Genomic DNA, 5,687 nt, shown 5'->3' on the forward strand with positions numbered 1-5,687 from the left:
AAGATAGTAAAGTGATTTACATGAGAGACAGGCCTGGTATGGATGTCCATGTTCTTACCTTAGCTACAGAGGAAATTTCAGATTCACTTTTAAGCCAGAGCACACTGAATGCTTAAAATATAAAAGATTTAAAATATCGATAATGTTAGTGAAACAGAAACATGGGAAAATGGAGATTATTTTTAAGTCAAAGAAAAAGCCCATTTCTTAGGGAGGGATGTTATTGCAGCCCAGATACACGAAAGTGGGCCTAGGACTTCCCCCAAATAATGTGGAAGATTTTGATAGTTCCCCCATGGAAGGCCTCACTATCCTTAGGAGGAGGGTGGGGTGAGTTGGGTGTCTGTAGGGGGAATGGGAGGATGGAAGGGCAAGGGAATGGGAGGATTGATATATAAAATAAGATTTTTTCTAAAATAAAATTCATAAAGTGGAAAAACAAGAAAAAAATTTGTGAACTTCATTAAACAATTTAATTAGATTATGTCCATGGGAAATACAATATTACACTTAAGGCAACCTGAGGTAGAAAGCACTGCATTACAATACTTTCTGACATTTAGAAAAAGTTCAATTAATGCCATCTAAGTAATAATACTTCTAACAGAAACTCACCATGACTAAATCATCAGCATTTTATACTATGTATGTCAGATGTGATACTTCACAGAAATTTGAATTATGATAATGAACTTTGACTATTTGTGGTTCTTCATGATTTTATTGTCTAATTGATCTGTCTCAGTGACTGATAGAAATTCAGGGTACAGTTTTTTCCAGTGATATTTCCATGTAAATACCTATTGAAGTATATATAAAGAACCATAGTAAATTAACCTACGGCATACTTGATACTCATTCAGTAGTATACAACACAGCACATGCTGTCTGTAAAATGGAGTTCCTCACACTGAAGTGAAGTTCTAGGTCTGTCTGTGAACTTCCCATATCAACTACACAGGTATTAGGTGAATTACTGCCTCATGGAGAGACAGACATTAGTTTTTAAGTTCCATATTTATGTAGGAAAACCTGAAAAGTGAGAATAATAAATTGGCATTTAAAAGGACCTATAATTTGCTTAGGAAATATTAAACCACATAAAGTAGAATTAGCTAAAGGAGTGTCCCCAGTTGTCTTATCAGGAAGAGCACAATACTCCAGCAAGACAGCCTAATCTTGATTGACAGCTGCCTGGTCAAAGTAGTCCTGGTCTGTCTCCAGAGCACTATGACAATAGTATACATTGAAAATCTCCTCACTTGTGCAAACCACAATATTTGGAAGTTTCATCTCCTTAAAACAAGGTTAATTACTCAAAATGCAACTTGAAGCTATGAAACAAAAAAGCAAATATGGTTCTCTACCCTGTCTGACTTCCTTTTGTCCATGAGGCAAAACAGGCATGCACTATTAGCAAAATAATTTCCCTTGTTACTCTTTATGTAGTAGAATGGTTTTACCTGAACATATTGTTAATTCTGTCACAAAATTACTTAGATCATCCAAAAGCCCATTTGTCCTCCTCTACTCATACCAGTGGCTTTAGTTAAATTATAAAAATATGTTAACAACCAGACTTGCATCAATAGATGTCTATGTTTTTTTAATATTCATCAGCTGATTGTTCCAATAAAAAAGTCAAACGGATACTCAAACCATTTTTCTGTTTTGCAGTATAAACTATTGTATTTATGATATTATAACATATAAGTATCGTCCAATTTGTATAATGATTTTCACACTTCTCCCATTAAAGACATCCTCCTAATATGCACCATCAAAAATGGTGACATCCACCTAACTATACTTCTTCCAATATACTGTAATATGAGATGCATTCACATGTAGAATACATTTCTATTTGTATTCAATTGTGAAGACAGTAGCTGTGGCTGAGAATCAGTGAATCAGGAGAACATTTATGTTTTTCCATTGTCGCATGCTCATACAACCAAGGATAACAACCCATCTTCATTTGAAAACTGAAAAAATGTGCATTGTGTTTATTTGTCCAAATTTTAAACACTATAACTATAGAAAATGAGTTTATTGGATAATACTTCTAAAGGCTCTAGACCACAGAATTATGTGAAACTCTAAAGTGTGTCTTCACACAATGCAAAAAAATGACCTTCCATTACTTTTATGCCTCTACATTCTTTTATATTAAGGTGAGAATATGTACAATTACCTTTGAAAATTCTAATAATGCAGCTCATACATTCCACAGATGACACAAACAGTCAATGGCATGAAATCAAACACCAAAAAACATCTGGATCAATTTCTAACTCATATTCCTGAATAAAATGAAAATGTACAGGCAACCAAATAATGGAAGTCAGTGTTTTGAGAGGACAAATGGGTGATTTAATCTTTAAAATATGTATTGTTCTTTCATACCTGTGACAATGACTCTTTAGACCCTATGAGTTCAAAAACTGAAAGGGAGAAATAATAGATGATTTCAATATAAAAAAATCTTATATAAAGAATAAACTACAAGTAAAATAGTTAGGAAACTTGGTTATATGATAGATAAAGTGTCTTAGAAGTAATAATAACATGTCCTAGTCCACATAAATAAATAGCAGAGAAAAATAATTCAAAACAACTGTATCATTCTTTGTTTCTGATGTGGTTTGGCTTGCTTTTATTTTATATTTGATTATTTTTATATTTCTAACTATAATATAGTAACATTTCTTCTGTCCATTTCACCTCTTCTAAGCCCCTATATAATTCACACCGTAGTATTTCACATTCATAGCTTCTATATCCATTCACTGCTATTTCATTGACATATGCATATTTTCATGGATTACTAATCTTTATAGATTTAAGGAGAGATACAAAGTTCTTGACCGCACGTATCTATTTAAGCTCTCATGATTTCAAACTGCAGATGGTATAGGGACCTGACCTCATTTTCTCAGAGTTATGGAAGATACTGACAACAACAAAATATCTGAAAAATAAAATGGAATCTTTGTAGATCTATAAATCAGGTGCTTCAGAAGGTGAGAACAAATATATTCTATAAATTCTGTATATATATATATATTCTTTATATTCTATAAAGAAAAATTATAGAAAATATCATAATTTTGGAATAGGAAAGATATATTCAGATAAAGTAAGATCCACAAAATTTAGAGCTCAGATCTTCTACCCAAGGAAGACCTTAGTAGTCACATACCCATCATAACTTTCTTAAAATGTATAATTACTGAATCATCCTCACCAGCATGGCCACACTACTTACACTGACTATTAAATAACATAGTTGTAGTTATTTTCTTCTCCCGTTGGTCATATGAGTATGGAGAAGAGACACTGGGGATAATTCAATGAGAATTATGGACTACCATTGCAACAAAGAACATTAAAGTCCAGAGGCTCAATTTTATTGCAGTTATTATGTAATCATGCTATACAAATTATCATAGCTCATATGATTACAAAGAAATGATCATTCTTGTAGTCTTCTCTTTAAACTCAATTCTCTTAGAACTTACGTGAGCAAATTGTGGGGCTGTGTGGTCATGATGAAGGGTGGTAGATATGATAAACCTCCCCTGATTCTTGACTGGTGATGACTCAAGCTCACTATTGAATCCTGAAGTGAATATAATAGCGAGAGCTTCCTGATGCAAGAACACTGTAGGAAGAGCAAACAGTGTTATACAGTCCTGGATTACAAAGATCAAGTTGACAACCTAATGGGACCTGATGACTAATTACAATTAAGTAACCTTAGAAACTCATTGCACAGAACTGGTGAAAACTCATACTTGTCTTGAATATTGCAATCTCTAAGGAATTCCTGGGGATAATGGAGGAAGCACAAAATATGTTAAATGTTCTCAAGAGATTAGCTTTGCAATTATTATATTATTCATTTCCATTGTATTTCTGTATGGACACTCACTAGTAATTCTGTTTTTATTTTTAATTTCATTTTTATTTCTGTGTCTGCAGAAACCTGTTTCTTGTGTTGCAATTCAAAGGCCAGAAATTCTCCATATCTATTCTCAAGTTTCATGCCAAAGAGATCTCAGAGAATCGCACTCCTGAGGCTGATCTCTGCTTCTCTAAAGGTCTCTTCCATGCTGCTGTGTCAGTTATGCCTCCACTATCACTCACAAGGCCCTAGAACTCCATGACAATGATTACACCTGATTATGGGGAAGGGGTCTCCTAGGCAATTGAACACATCAATAAGAGTATTGCACCTGCTCTGCATCGAAAGAAACTGAGTGTTGTTGAACAAGATGGAAAAACAGATCATTGACATGGACAGCACTGAAAATAAATCTAAATTTGGTGTAAATGCCATTTCTGGATGTGTCCCTAGCTGTCTGAAAAGCTGGTGTTATGAAAAAGGGAGTTTGTCTACACCCTCACATGGCTGATTCGGGTGGAAAACCTGAAGTCATCCCATGGGTCCAACATCACAATGTGATCAATAGTGGTACTCATGCTGGCAATGAGCTGCTCATGCAAGAGTTCATGATCCTGACTGCAGAGTGTTCAGGTTCTGGAAACACATGCTCATTGGACCAGAGGTTTACCACAACCTGAAGAACAGAAACATAACTCCAACCTTCTTACTTTTTAGCTTGACACAATGTCTCACTCTGTTGCCCAGTCCATCCTTGATCTCATGAACACCCTGATATAGATGAGCTCTCAATAGAGGACTTGTAGGTATTTGTATTTCATTGTATCTTTCAAGTGATTCCAACACATTCTAAATTTGAAAGTCACTGCTCTGGACTTCTGTTGAAAAATCTGTGACTAACAAGGCTCCAGAATGAATCCTGAACTCATCTCCTTTCCACAATATTTTATTCTCTCCTTTCCTTTCTTGGCTCAATACTCAGGAATGCTCATCAAATATACTCATTCTGGAAACAAAGAAAAGACTGATGTAAAGCTAATTACTTGGAATTCCCACTTTAAAATTTTAATTTTAATATTGAGATGCTTTCCCACAGGCTCTCCACTCCCCAAATTCTTTTGTTTTGTTTTATGTGTATGGATGCTTTCCCTAAATGTTTATGCACACAATGCCCGCAGAGACCAGAAAAAGTTACTGGATCCAGCCATCATGTAGGTGAAAAGAAATGAATCCAGGTCCTCTAAAAGAGCAAGCAGTTCTCTTAACCATAAAGTCTCTCTCCCTCTCTCTCTCTCTCTCTCTCTCTCTCTCTCTCACTCTCTCTCTCTCTGTCTGTGTCTCTCTCTCTGTCTGTCTTTCTCAACATCAAGGACAGCTTTATTTGTGTTTGAAAGGAAAAAATCCAGACAAGGCATGCTATACATCTCAGTTGCTTCCTAGTGTAGGGGAACACACTACATTAGGAAGAAGCCATCACATACAGGTCAACCATTGGTGAGGAGGGGACATTTGGGGGGACAGCGTTTCTCTGTGTAGCTTTGGAGACCAGGATGGTCTCAAACTCACAGAGATCTGCCTGCCTCTGCCTTCATAGTGCTGGAATTAAAGGAACATGCTACCACTGCCTGACAGGAAGAGACTTTTAAGAAAAGAAAACCATGCAAGTAATAACCAGGCCTGACCTGGCTTAGATTCTGAGACGAGATCTGGAGCCTTGAGGGTGGTATAGTGAGAGAATTTGAAATAGAGGAGTCCTAAATGCTAGACAGGTACTTAAGAG

The 5,687-nt window shown here is 35.7% G+C and overlaps 1 pseudogene; it reads left to right on the forward strand.

Moving 5' to 3' along the window:
* The first annotated feature begins 217 nt into the window (after positions 1 to 217).
* LOC106022622 lies at positions 218 to 4,673 on the forward strand (annotated as a pseudogene).
* Positions 4,674 to 5,687: the final 1,014 nt, after the last annotated feature.

This window comes from Mesocricetus auratus, unplaced genomic scaffold (assembly GCF_017639785.1).
Source record: "Mesocricetus auratus isolate SY011 unplaced genomic scaffold, BCM_Maur_2.0 Super-Scaffold_100066, whole genome shotgun sequence".
Taxonomy (NCBI): Eukaryota; Metazoa; Chordata; class Mammalia; order Rodentia; family Cricetidae; genus Mesocricetus; species Mesocricetus auratus.